This window comes from Bufo bufo, chromosome 2 (assembly GCF_905171765.1).
Source record: "Bufo bufo chromosome 2, aBufBuf1.1, whole genome shotgun sequence".
In the NCBI taxonomy this organism is placed as follows: Eukaryota; Metazoa; Chordata; class Amphibia; order Anura; family Bufonidae; genus Bufo; species Bufo bufo.
In genome coordinates, this window is record NC_053390.1 from 538,479,658 (window position 1) to 538,495,892 (window position 16,235).

The following is a 16,235-nucleotide window of genomic DNA, read 5'->3' on the forward strand; positions in this document are numbered from 1 at the left end:
ACTAGCCAGATTGGGGCATTAGGCTACTTTCACACTTGAGTTTTGACCTAATGCATTCTGAAACTGAGCCAAACGGATCCGTACTGACACACAATGTAAGTCAATGGGGACAGATCAGTTTTCACCGACAATAGGAAACAGATCCGTCCCCCATTTACTTAATGGTGTTCAAGACAGATCAGTTTTGGCTATGTTAAAGAAAATAAACGGATCCGTTCTGAACTGATGCATGCAATTGTATTATCTGAACGGATCAGTTTGTGCAGATACATGACGGATCTGCACCAAACGAGAGTGTGAAAGCCGGAATTAGACTTATCGGTAATTCAGTTTCCACGAAACCACCACGACGGCCACGAGGAGATTGACCCCTGACCTTTGTATGGGCAGAGAGGGTTTAAATCTCCCCCTCCCACCACCAGCATGTCCAAAATTACAGAGACAGAAACAAAGGTGGTGAGAAAATAAATAAAGTCAAGAGGATATTACTCCATAACCTCCAAACTCAGGACCAAATTTAGGGTAGGGAATAGATGTGCCGTCGTGGTGATTTCGTGGAAACTGAATTACCAGTAAGTCTAATTCCGGCTTTCCACCTCATCACCACGATGGCCACAAGGAGATATAAAAAATTATAAACATGAAGGGGAGGGGGGGGGGCGACCACCTGGAAAACTTTACGTCCAAAACACAAGTCTGAACTACTAGATAAGTCTAGTCTATAGTGCTTCATAAAAGGTGTGAATGCTGGACCATGTGGCAGCTTTACAGATGTCCTCTAGAGAAGCTCCGGCCCTCTCGGCCTGGGAAAAGGACATAGCTCGGGTAGAGTGGGCTCTTAGGTTTGAGGGGCAAGGTAGGCCCTGGATTTCATAACAAAGAAAATAGTATCCCTAATCCATCGTGCTAGAGAAGACTTGGAGGCTTTTAGACCCTTAGTCTTATTTTCAGGTAAGAATAACAGGTTATTGGTTTTACGGAATTCTTTTGTAACCTCAAGGTACCGTAAAACCGAGCGTCTCACGTCTAGTGAATGGAAACTGGATTCTCTACTGTTATAGGGATTACTACAAAAAGGCAAAATTATCTCCTGGTTTTGGTGGAAAACGGATACCATTTTAGGAAGAAAACCGGGATCTAGCCTAAGAATGATTCTATCATCGGTGATACGGAGATAGGGCTTGATTTTCACCTAGCCTTCTTGCGGATGTGATGGCAACAAGAAAAGCGGTTTTTAGATATGTGTTTAATGGAACAATCTGACAGGGGCTCAAAAGGGGCAAGTGTCAGGCCTGTGAGCACTGTATTTGGGTCCCAGGTAGGGATCCGGGATTTTAGAGAAGGACAGAGCCGAGAAGCTGCTTTCATAAATCTTCTAATCCACCAGTGGTTGGCTAGATCTTGATCGAAGAAACAAGCTAGGGCCGAGACTTGTACCTTCAGGGTGGAAGGTCTAAGACCTAGCTGGAGGAACTCTAGGATTTTCTCACAGTTAGGAGGCCCCAAGTTCGGGGCAGGGTTACCGATCCAGGAGCAAAACCTCTTCCAAATTTTCAGATATATCAAAAAGGTGACCTTCTTTCTACTTGCTTTCAGGGTAGAGATTACCCGATCAGAGAGACCTTGTGATTTCAACATCTGGACCTCAGGATCCAGGCTGATAATTTGAGGAAACCTGGGTTTTGGTGTAAGATTGGCCCCTGGTGAAGCAGGTCCCTCCTGGATGGGAGAGGCCACGGGTTCTCTACTGATAGGTTCTTTAGGGAAGGGAACCAGCTCCTCTTCGACCAATAAGGGGCTATTAATATTAAGGTTGTATCTTCTTGGTTGAGCTTCTGGATTATCTTGGGAAGTAGAGGCAGGGGTGGGAATGCATAACAGAGGTTCCAATTCCACCGTATCGTGAGGGATTGTCTCGTGGATTTAGGGAACAGAACGTTGGTACCTTTGTGTTCTTTGAGGCGAACAAGTCTATTTGAGGGGTGCCCCATCTGTATTAGCATCTGGAACACGTCCTGGTTCAGAGACCATTCGGTGTGGTCTATTAGCTGTCGACTGAGGTAGTCTGCTTCCAAGTTTAGTGCTCCCTTCAGGTGAATCGCAGAGATGGATCTTACGTGGGACTCTGCCCAATTGAAGATCTTCCCTGCCACGAACATCAGCTTTCCTGATCTCATCCCTCCTTGGTGAGAGAGGTAAGCTTCTGTTGTAGTGTTGTCAGAAAGGACCTTCACATGCAGGCCCTCGAGTAGGTCCTCTGCTGCCTTTAATGTTTTCCAAACCGCTTTCAGCTCTCTAAAGTTGGAGGATTGAGAGAGAGTTGTTGGCAGCCAGGAACCGTGGAAATAATGATCCCCCACTTTCGCTCCCCATCCTTTTTCGCTTGCGTCTGTTAGGACTTGGATGTAGGGAGTCTTCTCCCAAGGAACTCCTAAGGACAGGTTGTTTGCGCTCGTCCACCAGTCGAGGGAGGCTTTTACTGTTGGAGGGATAAGCACCTTGTGATTTAAAGAATCCTGCTGCCTGTTCCAGATTCTGAGAATCCACAACTGGAGGGATCGGACATGCGACTAACTCCAGGGGACAGAAGGAATGCAAGACGAGAGGAAACCCAGAAGGCTCATGGCTTCCCTTATGGGACAAGACCTCCTGTTCTGAAACAGTCGGATCTTTAACTGAAGGTTTCTGATCTTGTCTGATGGGAGGAATGTATGTTGAACCCGGGAATCCAGGAGGACCCCTAGAAACTGGATTGTGCTGGAAGGTAGAAAATTAGATTTCTTCAGATTCACCAACCACCCTAGATCCTGAATGAGAGACAGTAAGCTTACTAGGTCTGTTTTGAGCTGGCTCTGAGTTTCCAATCAGGAGAAAGTCGTCCAGGTATGGTACGATCACCAGGCCCTTGTGTCTCAGGAAGGCCACCATCTCGACCACCAGTTTCATGAAGACGCTGGGAGCAGATGATATCCCAAAGGGAAGAGCCATAAACTGAAAGTGAAGGGTTACTCCCCTGAGATCTTGAATGGCGAATCTTAAAAACTTCTGGATGGATTGGGACGTGATAGTAAGCATCCCGTAGGTCTACTGTACACAGAGCGTTTCTCCTTATTAAGGGTATCAGGGATATTAGGGATTCCATCCTGAATTTTCAATATACTATAAACCTGTTTAGGGTCTTTAGATTTAGGATGGTGCGAAATGAACCTTCTTTCTTTTCTACCAGGAAGAGATTCGAGTAGAACCCCGGTCCTAGCTGTGTTGATGGTACCTGGATTACCACTTCCATATCTAGAAGGTTCTGAATCCCCTGCAGGATCATCTTGTGTACATTGAAGGAGCTCGGGTTGGTTACAATGAAGCGGTCTGGGGGAGATGAAAAAAAATTCGATCTGGTATCTGAATTTTATGATGTCCCAGACCCAAGGGAGTAATGGACTCCCAAGGAGCCAGAAAATTCTTCAATCTCCCCCCGACTTTGGCGTCATTGTTTGTCAGAAGATTTGTTCTGGGAAGAGGGAGGAGTACCTCTCCCCCTGCCCCCTTTAGGGTAGCTGCAACGCCCAGACTTTGCGTTATCCCTATAGGGCCTATTCTGGCTAGTGGGGGCACGAAACTGATATTTTCTTTTATAGGGTCGTTCCTCCGGGAAGCCCTTTTTCTTATCCGATGCCTTCTCTAAAATATGGTCTAATACAGGGCCGAAGACGTACTCCCGAGAACGGGATGGAGCACAACTTCATCTTTGAGGTGTTATCCCCTGACCAGCATTTCATCTACAGAGCCCGGCGGGCCGCGTTGGAGGCCGGCGTCTTTAGCAGCGAATCTGACAGATTCTGACGAAGCATCTGCCATGAATGCCGTGGCGGATTTTAGTAAGGGAAGGGACCTTAAGATCTCTTCTCTAGGGGTGTTGTCCCTAATATGAGACTCCAAGTCATTCAACCACAAACCCATAGACCTTGCCACCGAGGTGGCAGCAATATTAGATTTTAGGTTAAACATAGCGGCCCCCCAAGATTTCTTTAACAGACTATCCGCCTTCCTGTCCATGGGGTCACGTAACTGGAAGGCATCCTCAAAGGGCAAAGCAGTCTTTAACTTTTGCTACTTGTACATTAGGGCTGCACGATATATCACAAAAATAATCGAATCGCGATAATCGGCAAACGCGATTTGGCGATTCGGCCGACCCGAAAATGCCGCGATTATATATGAAGGGGCCCCTATTGATAAAATGTCCTCTGTCCTATTGATAAAATGGCCAGCCTCTGTACTTCACGATGAATGCACTGCAGCGAGCGGGACGACCGAGGCGGCCTGTGCGTGACTGACGTCACTTAGTCACGCTCCTGCTTCCTGAATTAAGTGGGAGGAGCGCGACAGTGACGTCAGTCACGCGCTGGCCGGCTCGCTGCCGCTCTCTGCAGTGCATTCATAGTGAAAGTACAGAGGCTGGCCATTTTATGAATAGGAGAGTTATGTGCACAGTTTAGGACACATAGGGCCATGAGGGGGACCAGCATAAGATGCTATATGTGTGTCATCGCACAAATCCCCCACATAACAGCGTGTCATCGCGCAGATCCCCCACATAACAGCGTGTCATCCGCAGATCCCCCACATAACAGCGTGTCATCCGCAGATCCCCCACATAACAGTGTCATACCCAGCCGCGTCAGCGGCTCATATGGGAAAATCCAAGCAAATAGACCTCTAGCACAATTCCCTTAAAATATCGCATCGCATACCGCTATCGCAATTTTTAGGGCCCTAATAGCAATCGCACAAAATTCCCATATCGTGCAGCCCTATTGTACATCAATTTTAGGTGTTTCATTGAAAATTTGACATTCATTTGGATCGAACAGACTATTCCTGAAGGACTTGGAAACCCCCTCGCGTTTCTCGGGATTTGACCACTCATCGAGCACCATATCGCGTATATTTTCATTAATCGGGAAGACCCGGGTCTTCTTAACACGAAGTCTCCCGAACATCTCATCCTGCACAGAGTGAGCTTTTGGAGCTTCTTCCACTCCCATAGTGGCTCTGACTGCCCTTAGTAGGTCTGACATCTCGTCCGAGGAGAAAAAAAAATCTTCTGTCCGATTCGGAAATTTCTATATCAGAGGAAGCCTCCTCATCTTCCCAGGGTCTGGAGGATGAAGCATTTTCCGCAACCTCTTCCGAATCCGAGGAGGAAAAAGACAGCCTTATCTCTGTCTTTTAGATGGAGGTAGGTCCCTGGGTAAGGAGGAGAGCTGGGATAAGGAGGATTTTACTTCTACAACTTGACCCGTCCCACAAAGAAACAAGCCCTCATACGGCTACATCAAGGGAAAAATAAAATAGTTACAGCCCTTGTTAAAATAAAAAATAAAAACGTAACTAAAAACCATAATTAGTTTCAACACATACAAAAAGGTCTGAAATATTTAAATATTACGTGCAGTGAACATTTGACCTGAAAAAAAAAAAAAAAAGAGCCCTCACAGAACTGTGTTGATGAAAAATCTAAATAGTTATCAGTTGCAGAATATAGCAACACAGCATGCTGAAGTTTGAATTTTTTTTATTGGTAAAACAAATTTAATTTGGTATTGCTGTGATCTGACTGACCCGCACAATAAGGCTACTTTCACACTTTTTTTCCCGGTATCAAGTTCCATCCCAGGGTCTCAATACCAGAAAAAAAGCATCAGTTTTGTCCCAATGGATTCTGAATGAAAAGCAATCAGTTCAGGATGTCTTCCGTTCTGTCCCTTGTAGGGTATTTGACCGAAACACTACCGCACTTGCTGGATCCGGCATTAATTTCCATAGAGATGTATTAATGCCAATACCAAGTGTTCCGGAAATTGCCGCATCCGGTTTTCCAGTCAGTGCATGCGCTGGGCTTTTGATCTTTGAAAAAAAAAATACACGGATCAGTTTTTCCAGATGAGACCGATCCAGTATATCACCAGATCCGGGGGGAAAAAAAGCAATCCGATTGTATACATTGCCGAAACTGTTTGCCGGATTCTACTAACGCTAGTGTGAAAGTACCTTAAAATAATAATTTTTATTGCATGTGAACACTGTAAAACTGAAATCCACGCATCCAAAAACAAAGTATAGGGTTTGTTTTTTTACTGGACTCTGCAGCATGATGTGCTATGCTTTCTGTTGTATCCTCCCCCCACCACCAATATATATGTTAAATGGATGGGGGAAAAAAATATATGATGTGAACCCTATTTGGTCAGTTATTACCACCAGCTATTGGGAGCCAAAACCAGTAGTGAAGCCTCCACAAAGATGAGGCAGAATGGGAAGATCTGCTCCTGTTCGGTGTTTGTGAGCCAAAACCAGGATTAGGTCAAAATCACCGATGGAAGTAACTGACCAAATAACGGAAGTGTGAACTTGGCCTTAGGCCTCATGCACATGGCCTAATAAAGGACCACAGGCTTGCTATGACTATGTGCCCATTAGGTTATGCCATGGCCTAATAGGCTGCATGTCACAGTTAGGGCTCACACACAGACGTGTGGCGGCCGTTCCGTGCATTGGGGACCGCAATTTGCAGTCAAATAGGACATGTTCTATTTTTTGCAGAATGGCCATGTGGATGACATGAAATGCACACAGTCATTTTAGTTTTTGTTTGCGGCCCCATTAATGTAAATGGTTCGCCATACGGGCTGCAAAAAAAAACTGAATGGACAAAAAAAAAATATAAAGAAATAAGTTTGTGTGCATGAGCCCTAATACTGCCCTACACACAGCAAGGGTTTCCCAGTAAAGTGTCTTCCAGACTGCAACACATCTTTGGCCTGCCAGTCGCCCGACCTGTTGTGAATCGAGCATTTGTGGGACCAGATGGCATGCCAGCTTCACCAACCTACGAGTGTGCAGGATCTACCGGCCCAGCTGCAACATCTGTGGGCAAACATGCCGCATCTCAACTTGTATCCAGGCTAGAGGTAACCCACCAGGGTACTAGAGCCTTCTTTCAATTCCACAGTTTTCCCCAAATAAACATATCCTTTCTCTCGAATATTGTAATATTACATTACAGTTTCTTGGTACATTATATAGACCACCATTAGGGTGCATTCATATGAACAAAGGTTTTGCAGTCGACAAATTGGGGATCTGCAAACACAGATGTGCACCCCACATCACAATGCAAACCCATTGATGGGCTTCTGTGTGCTTCTGCATCCATGCGGCCACTGCGCAAAAGATAGGCCATGTCCTACACTTCACCACATCTATGAGTCCATACCATGAAACTACTAGCATCAGCCTGAAGAGAAAAAAAAAATATATATATATAAAAATTACCTTTTGTTCAATTTTGCGTTTTTTTGTCCTGCTGAGAAAGAAATTTTTCATATGCTAATGAGGCCCCATGTGCCCAGGGGGTGTTTTCTAGCATTGCAAGTGCTCAATTGAGCAGACAATTTTCAGAAAGGAAGAGTTCCTTCCTGACAATCAAGTGATCATCAGGGAAGGAGACAGGTGCATTTACATGCAGCGATCTCCTCCACAGTATGTGGAGGCGTGATCACCAATGCCATCACTCATCCCCATACAGAATCATTGTTTTCTGGCAGCAGAGTGTTTAGAAAGCAGTCTCCTGCCGGCAAATGATTTTGGAGACCACACAATCTTATAGCCCAATGAACAAGGGTTTGGTTGTTCATCAGGTAATAGGCGGCACCTTTACACTGACAGATTATTCCTAACGGACGTTCCTATGAACGCTTGTTAGCGATTATCTGGCAGATGCTCGGCCAGTGAAAAGGAGTTGTCTCATCACAGACAATGGGGGCATACCGCTAGGATATGACCCATTATCTTATAGGTGCGGGTCCCGCTGGAGCAACGGATGCGGACAGCTGTTCGCATCTTTTGTGGCCCCATTGAAGTGAATGGGTCCGCACCCGAGCTGCAAAAACTGCGGCTCAGATGCAGACCAACAACAGCCTTGTGCATGAGGCCTAACAGGAAGACAACTGTGTGCAAATGGCTTCAGCAGCCCAACAGCTGACAAGTAACATGGGCCTCAAGTTGTAACAATTCCAATTTGATCCAGTGCTCCCCTAACAGACCCCCACCAACACATAATCTACACCTAGTCATAGCATAACCTCTTACATAAGAAATAAAAGAGCCATTAGTAAACCAGCAGGCAGCTTGCAAACCCTAATTTATGGATATAATCTGTTGCTGCCTTTACATGACGTAAAAGCTACAGGTTAAGGCAATTTAACCTGTTCAATACCGGCTTTTTCTTCCTATTCTAGCCATTTAAACTACTTAATCCAACCTTGACTGCTACTACTAAAGGCAGGTTTACATCTGCAGCAGATGGTTTGTAGCCAGCAGATGCCGGATCAGGCAATTCCAGTTTCCTGTTCCTATGCTGAACCACAAGACTATAGCCCAACAAGACGGAGCAAAGGTTTGAAGATAAACACGATCCTACCAAGAGTGGGTTCACAACAGGCTGTTCTCTGCCAGAGAGTTCACCGGAACCAGCCTAGCCAGATTCCCAGACCCCTTTGACCATTATATGATCTGGAGGGGACCCGCCTGCTTTTCTGTGAAGTGCTGGATTTCAGCAGCTTAAGAACTGTTGCATGCAAAGGTTTTTGTCCTGCCAAAAACCAGCACTTATGTCGGAAAGCGGCTGGCACTCTGGATTCATCAAAACCGATATAAAGGAAAACTGGCCTAGTTGCCCATAGCAACCAGATTTATCCTTTCATCCAATCAGGCACTTTGAGAGAAAAAAAAAGTGGAATCTGATTGGTTGCTATGGGCAACTAAGCCAGATTTGACAAACCTCCTAAGTTTCCCAATAACATAGTAAGTCTTATATATTTTTTTTCAACAAATATTTCAGGCTACTTTCCCATTGCCGTTTTGGTTTCTGTTTGTGAGATCCGTTCAGGGCTCTCACAAGTAGTCCAAGACGAATCAGTTTTGCCCTAATGCATTCTGAATAGAAAATAATCCGCTCAGAATGCATCAATTTACCTCCAGTCTCCATTCCGCTCTGGAGACGAACACAAAAATGCTGCTTGCAGCGTTTTGGTGTCTGTGATGAAACTGAGCCAAACGGATCAGTCCTGACACACAATGTAAGTCAATGGGGATGGATCCGTTTTCTATGACAATAGAAAAATGGATCCGTCCACCATTGACTTTCAATGGTGTTCAAGAAGGATCGGTCTTGGCCATGTTAAAGATCAGAACAGATCTGTTTGTATTAACGGATGCAGACGGTTGTATTATCTGAACGGATCCGTCTGTGCAGATCCATGAGGGATCCGCACCAAATGAGAGTATGAAAGTAGCCTAAGCTGTGGGAAGAGGGAAGAATAAAACCAATCGGTAACCTAGCTAGGCAAACTGAGCCCTTGAGTGGGGAATAATGGAGTGCTAATGTAAGAGCTGTGCGCTGCGGGTGAATAATCCTTGCCGCTGGTTTGGTTGTTTTATTCTTCTGTGCTGGGCCGAGGCTTTGTGTTTGTCTCAACCACCTCCTCTTCCTTCCTACAGCTGCACATATACATCATGTGATATATATAGACAAAAGCATACACTGCTTATGCAATCAACACTACAATAATATTTTGCACTTCAGGTCTTTAGGCATTTACAAAAGGCCTCTGCGAAGAGGAGTGAAAAACAAGTTTGGGAGCAGGAAGTGAAGCTAGGCCTCTGCTACACTATCACCGGGCACCATCATTCCTGATACTTTTTAGATAAACTTTCCACAACAGGAGTCCTGCAGCTGACTGCATACAGCACCATAGCAAATGAGACTGCACCAAACAGGTCAAATGTTTTAGGCTACTTTCACACTGGCGTTTTGGCTTTGTTTGTGAGATCCGTTCAGGGCTCTCACAAGCGGTCCAAAACGGATCAGTTTTGCCCTAATGCATTCTGAATAGAAAAGGATCCGCTCAGAATGCATCAGTTTGCCTCCGATCAGTCACCATTCCGCTCTGGAGGCCGACACCAAGACGCTGCCTGCAGTGTTTTGCTGTCCGCCTGACGAAGCGGAGCCAAACGGATCCGTCCTGGCACACAATGCAAATCCGTTTTCTCTGACAATAGAAAGTGGATCCATCCTCCATTGACTTTCAATGGTGTTCAAAACAGATCCGTCATGGCTATAGAAAACATAATACAACCATGAAAGATCTGCCCAAAACATGTGTGAAAGTAGCCTTAAAGCGGTTTCCCCAGCCTACAAGTACAAATCATTAACGAGAACTTGTGTCCATGCAGGCACCATGTTATAGAGCAGGAGGAGCTAAGCATCCTGATATCTAGCTTTAAAGGGCTTCTGTCACCCCACTAAACTTTTTTTTGGGGGTACTTATAATCCCTATACTGCGATATATCTATACATTATGTTAATTTTCGTTCTGTAGATAAGGCAAAAAAACGTACTTTTATAATATGCTAATTACCTGTCTACCAGCAAGTAGGGAGTCTACTTGCTGGTAGCAGCCGCAAAAAACCGCCCCCTCCTCCTGTTGATTGACAGGGCCAGCCGCGATCTCCTCCTCTGGCTGGTCCTGTCTGCATTTCAAAAATCGCGCGCCTGTCTTGATTCGGCGCAGGCGCTCTGAGAGAAGGAGGCTCGCCTCCTCAGCACTCCCTCAGTGCACCTGTGCCGATGACATCTCTTTCGGTGACGCCATCGGCGCAGGCACACTGAGGGAGTGCTGAGGAGGAGAGCCTTCTCTCAGAGCGCCTGCGCCGAATCAACACAGGCGTGCGATTTTTTAAATGCAGACAGGACCAGCCGGAGGAGGAGATCGCAGCTGGCCCTGTCAAACAGGAGGAGGGGGCGGTTTTTTGCAGCTGCTACCAGCAAGTAGACGCCCTACTTGCTGGTAGACAGGTAATTAGCATATTATAAAAGTATGTTTTTTGCCTTCTCTACAGAACGAAAATGATTAATAACATAATGTATAGATCTATCGCAGTATAGGGATTATAAGTACCCCCCCAAAAAAATAAAAAATTGTTTAGTGGGGTGACAGAAGCCCTTTAAGCAACAAGAGTCAGAATACCTTGTATTTAATGCATTTAGATTCCAGCTCATTCTAGGCTTTGAAGACAAGGAGACTGTCCTATCAGTGACTGACAGCCTTCCCTCTATGACTGTGTATACAGAGATACAGTGGATATAAAAAGTCTACACACCCCTGTTAAAATGTCAGGTTGATGTGATAAAAAAAAAAAAAAAATTAGAAAGATGAGTCATTTCAGAACTTTTTCCACCTTTAATGTGACCTATAAAGTGTACAACTCAATTGAAAAACAAACTGAAATCTTTTAGGAAGAGGAAGAAAAAATATAAAAATAAAATATGGTTCCATAAGTGTGCACACCCTTAAACGAATACTTTGTTAAAGCACCTTTTGATTTTATTACAGCACTCAGTCTTTTTGGGTATGAGTATCAGCATGGCACATTTTGACTTGGCAAGATTTTCCCACTCTTCTTTGCAAAAACACTCCAAATCTGTCAGATTGCGAGGGCATCTCCTGTGCACAGCCCTCTTCAGATCACCCCACAGATTTTCAATCGGATTCAGGTCTGGGCTCTGGCTGGGCCATTCCAAAACTTTAATCTTCTTCTGGTGAAGCCATTCCTTTGGTGATTTGGATGTATGCTTTGGGTCGTTGTCATGCTGAAAGATGAAGTTCCTCTTCATGTTCAGCTTTCTAGCAGAAGCCTGAAGGTTTTGTGCCAATATTGACTGGTATTTGGAACTGTTCATAATAACCTCTAGCTTAAAGGGGTTCTGCACTTTGTTTTAACTGATCGGCGGGGGTCCAACCACCGGGACCCCCGCTGACCAGCTGTTTGAGAAAGCAGCGGCACTGCAGGAGCGCCGCGGCCTTCTCACCGTTTACCGCTGGCCCAGTGAGGTCACGACTAGTATCAACTATCCTGTGCGGGGCTAAGCTCTGTTCACTTGAATGGAGCTTAGCCCCACCCAGGCCAGTTGATACTAGTCGTGACGTCAATGGGCCAGAGGTACATAGTGAGAAGGCTGCGGCGCTACTGGAGCGCCGCTGCCTTCTCAAACAGCTGATCTGCGGGGGTCCCGGGTGTCGGACACCCGCCGATCAGATGCTGATGACCTATCCAGAGGATAGATCATCAGGTAAACCAAAGTGCAGAACCCCTTTAACTAAAGGCCCCAGTTCCAGCTGAAGAAAGACAACCCCAAAGCAGGATGCTGCCACCACCATGCTTCACTGTGGGTATGGTGTTCTTTTGGTGATGTGCAGTGTTGTTTTTGCGCCAAACATATCTTTTGGAATTATGGCCAAAAAGTTCAACCTTGGTTTCATCAGACCATAACACCTTTTCCCCACATGCTTTTGGGAGACTTCAGATGTGTTTTTGCAAAATGTAGCCTGGCTTGGATGTTTTTCTTCATAAAAAAAAGACTTTCGTCTTGGCACTCTACCCCATAGCCCAGTCATATGAAGAATACGGGAGATTGTTGTCACATGTACCACACAGCCAGTACTTACCAGATATTCCTGCAGCTCCTTTAATGTTGCTGTAGGCCTCTTGGTAGCCTCCCAGACCCGTTTTCTTCTCGTCTTTTCATCAATTTTGGAGGGACGTCCAGTTCTTGGTAATGTCACTGTTTTGCCATATTTTCTCCACTTGATGATGACTGTCTTCACTGTGTTCCATTGTATATCTAATGCCTTGGAAATTCTTTTGTACCCTTCTCCTGACTGATACCTTTTAACAATGAGATCCCTCTGATGCTTTGGAAGCTCTCTGTGGACCATGGCTTTTGCTGTGGGATGCAACTAAAAAAGTTTCAGGAAAGACCAACTAGAGCAGCTGAACTTTATTTGGGGTTAATCAGAGGCACTTTAAATGATGGCAGGTGTATGCTGACTCCTATTTAACAGGATTTTGAATGTGATTGCTTAATTCTGAACACAGCCACATCCCCAGTTATAAGAGGGTGTGCACACTTATGCAACCACAGTACAGTTTATAGGTCACATTAAAGGTGGAAAAAGTTCTGAAAGGATTCATCTTTGTCTCTTTTTTACAGCACAGAAACCTGACATTTTAACAGGGGTGTGTAGACTTTATATCCACTGTAGCTGTCAGTTACTGACTGAAGATAAGGAGACGGTCCTACCAGTGACTGACAGCCTTCCCTCTATGACTTTGTATACAGAGATAGCTGTCAATCACTGATAGGACCGTCCTCCATGTCTTCAGTTAAGCATTCAGTCATAGAATTGCGTTATGGTCCGTGGTAACGAAATCCATAATGCAATTCTGCTTTTACCACCAAACAAATCAAACGAATTTCAAAATATGAAATTCGCTCATCTCTACTGATGACCTATTCTCAGGATAGGTCATCAGTATCTGATCGGTGGGGGTCCGACACCTGCCGATCAGCTGTTTGAAAAGGCATTGGTGGTCATGAGAGTGCCACAGCCTTCGCCGAGCTCCCCAAGCACAGCTCTGTACATAGTAAACTGGTTGTGCTTGGTATCGCACTCAGCCTCATTCACGTGAATGGGATCTGCACCTAGGCCATGTACTGATGAACATATCACTGAGCTAGGAAAAGCTGAAAGAAGGCTGCGGCGCTAACGCAAGCGTCACTGCCTTCTCAAACAGCTGAGCAGTGGGGGTCCCAGGTGTCATACCCTCACTGATCAGATACTAATGGCCTAAAACCTGGTCACCAATGTGCAATGCTAATATTTTGCAGTGGGCACAGGCAGGAGCTCCGTTGTGGTCTCCTTCCAGTACACAGGCCACTGCAGTCACTATTCCAGCAGTACTCTGGGACCCATACACATCAGCGGTGTAGAAGTGCACAGATTCTAAAACGCTATAGACGCCTGAATTTGGGGAGCCTATTTTTCAGTAAAACAGTAAAGTCAACAATATACTGTAAAATACATTTCATGGCATTTAGACTTTTTAAATAGAGTTGTCTAATAGGTTAGTTACCCTTTAAAGGGGTTAATCCATCTGGGACATTGATGACATATGGCTAAAATATATCAGTGTCAGATGGGTACAGGTCTCACCCCTGAGACCCACTACTGTCTTCAGAATGGGCCCCCCACGAAAGTGAAAATGGAGCACACCGCACATTTGGAGAGTGCTCTCTATTCATTGCAAATAGAGCAAGTGCTTCGCTGTTATCTAACAGTGGCCCAAGGGTGAACAGACATCCATGTGCCACCACAACAGGAGTTCCAAAAATAAATAAATAAATAGGCAAGCACCAGCTCTGCTATTTCTAGCAGTCCCATGGCGGTGAATGGAGAGGTGCACTTTACATTCACGGCTTTGAGACTTCCGAAACAGAGCGCTTGCTTAGCTACTTTTAGAAGTGTCATAGCAACGAATGGAGAGCTCACCTTCACTTCGGACGCACTGTTCTGGAGATAGATGTGGGTCCCAACTCCGGGACCACTCCTTTAGCAGACCTGTGAAGGGAAGCATACTTACCTCAGTTACCTACTTCCCTCCTCTCCCCAGCCTCAACTGCTCCGCTGCGCTCCCGGATAGACTTCCATTTTGACCGCATACAGCGCCCTGCTCCCCTTGCATCATGCCAAATGGTCATGTGACTCAAAGGGAGCGGGTCACAGCGGCATCAAAATGGAAGTTTCCATCCTGGGAGCAGGTAAGTATGCTTCCCTTTGCAGGTGTCTCCCTCCCCCAAAAGGGACACAACCCCTTTAAGTCATTTCAAAAACCATATCCATCCATATGCCATTTCAAACGCTTATGCCCGCCTTTGGGTGAGGAGGCATAGAGTAGTGTGCCCGCATATCTAGCATGTCATATACATAGACCTATCACATATGCTTTGTTAGGCAGAGAATGCAGGGGGTTAATAAATCCTTAAAAGTGAGGTTCTAACAGCAAGCCACAGCCGGTGTGCAAACTCCAGGCACTTTATTCTCCTCATGGCCCAGCATGGGAAGGGAAACAAAGAGCACACCAGAGAGTAGGTCACAGGCGAAAGGAAGGAAAAGTCAACAACAAACAAGGCGAATGCAATAAAAACCTGACGTCCACCAGACAAAGGCACAGGAAAACTTGTGTGAGGGGAGGCCGAGCTGGAATTTTATGGGGGTGGGGGGACAATAGGGAGCTCGCCGTGGTGGCCAATGGAAGATGGGGGGGCCTTACCTCCATTCACACCTCTGTGTGCACGGGAAGTAAAGCGTGGCGGGGCCTTACCCGGGGAAGAAGGAGGGGGTTAAAAACTGGTAGAGTCCGGGCACATGTGCATACACATAGGACCGTGTCAAGACAAAGCACTGCATCCCCCCCCCTCTTCTACCTCACATTCACTGCCCCCTCCCTCACCTGCATTCAGCGCCTCACAACACGGGCTCAGTCGCTGCGGTTTCGGGCCCGGTCGTTGCTGCTGGCGGCGGCGGCTGGGGGTAGGGGCTAAGCGGGAACCACTAGACAGTAAATACATGCAGGCAGCAGGAGGTGTGGGGGAACTGGCCGAGCTCGGGTCTCCTCCGTCCGCTTTCTCTCTAGCTCCCGGTGCAGTCGGCGTGCTCCTCTCCAGACACCACGTTCGGTTGCTCACCTCCCCGGCCGCTTATAAGCGGTACCCGCTGGGTGCAGGGATATAAATATTGAGATGAATAATCAGGGTGAGGAGGATGTGTGTGTACACTGAGGGGGGATAAAAGGGGCGTTCACAGGCCAAGGCGGGCTCTGCTGATGAGGAGGTGATGATGACAGAGGAAGAGGAGGAGAGATGGCCGGTCCGGCTATTTTTAGTCGTTAGGGTTACGTAGGCTTGGAGTTGTCCTAGGGGTTTGGGCAGCGTGCTGATTTAGGGCGAGGGGCCAAGCCATGTGTCGAGTATAAGCATGGCAGCCCTTTGGCCTAACGTGGAACTTGTTGGACGCCCCCAATGGTCTGAGGCGCCCAACGTGACAGGAATATGTATGTGCAGTCTCCACTGGTTCAAGAAAATCCCAAATAAGCACCCCATGCCTGCCCCCTGCACGTGGTGGAGCCTCAGGGGGCTGGAGGGACTGACAGCTGGATGGACCAGGCCATGTTTTTTTTTTTTCCCACCTGAAAAACAAAGTGACATTGGGGGCATATAGAAATTTAGTAGGCCCGTTTTACACGAGCGACTTACGGATTCCCTCAGGGATGCG

General features: G+C 46.3%; 1 protein-coding gene across 1 annotated transcript in view; it reads right to left on the minus strand.

Moving 5' to 3' along the window:
- The window catches only part of CNOT6L (CCR4-NOT transcription complex subunit 6 like), a 63,960-nt gene extending 48,218 nt beyond the window's left edge, over positions 1-15,742 (minus strand). The window contains exon 1 of the mRNA XM_040418024.1: positions 15,415-15,742. The gene's annotated coding sequence lies outside the window, so the exon portion shown is untranslated. The remainder of the gene's footprint in view (positions 1-15,414) is intronic.
- Positions 15,743-16,235: the final 493 nt, after the last annotated feature.